The sequence below is a fragment of the Arachis duranensis genome, chromosome 9, assembly GCF_000817695.3.
Source record: "Arachis duranensis cultivar V14167 chromosome 9, aradu.V14167.gnm2.J7QH, whole genome shotgun sequence".
NCBI lineage: Eukaryota > Viridiplantae > Streptophyta > Magnoliopsida > Fabales > Fabaceae > Arachis > Arachis duranensis.
In genome coordinates, this window is record NC_029780.3 from 28,127,890 (window position 1) to 28,128,616 (window position 727).

A 727-nucleotide genomic window follows, 5' to 3' on the forward strand; every position below is an offset into this window, starting at 1 on the left:
GTTAAACGCCAGCTTTTATGCCAGTTTGGGCGTTTAACTCCCATTTTGGTGCCAGTTCCGGCGTTTAACGCTGGAATTCTTAAGGGTGACTTTGAGCGCCGGTTTGGGCCATCAAATCTTGGGCAAAGTATGGACTATCATATTTTTCTGGAAAGCCCAGGATGTCTACTTTCCAACGCCATTGAGAGCGCACCAATTGGGCTTCTGTAGCTCCAGAAAATCCACTTCGAGTGCAGGGAGATCAGAATCCAACAGCATCTGCAGTCCTTTTTGGTCTCTGAATCAGATTTTTGCTCAGGTCCCTCATTTTCAGCCAGAAAATACCTGAAATCACAGAAAAACACACAAACTCATAGTAAAGTCCAGAAAAGTGAATTTTAACTAAAAACTAATAAAAATATACTAAAAACTAACTAGATCATACTAAAAACATACTAAAAACAATGCCAAAAAGCGTACAAATTATCCGCTCATCACAACACCAAACTTAAATTGTTGTTTGTCCTCAAGCAACTGAAAATCAAACAAGATAAAAGAAGAGAATATGCAATGAATTCTAAAAACATCTATGAAGATCAGTATTAATTAGATGAGCGGGGCTTTTAGCTTTTTGCCTCTGAACAGTTTTGGCATCTCACTCTATCCTTTGAAATTCAGAATGATTGGCTTCTTTAGGAATTCAGAATCCAGATAGTGTTATTGATTCTCCTAGTTAAGTATGATGATT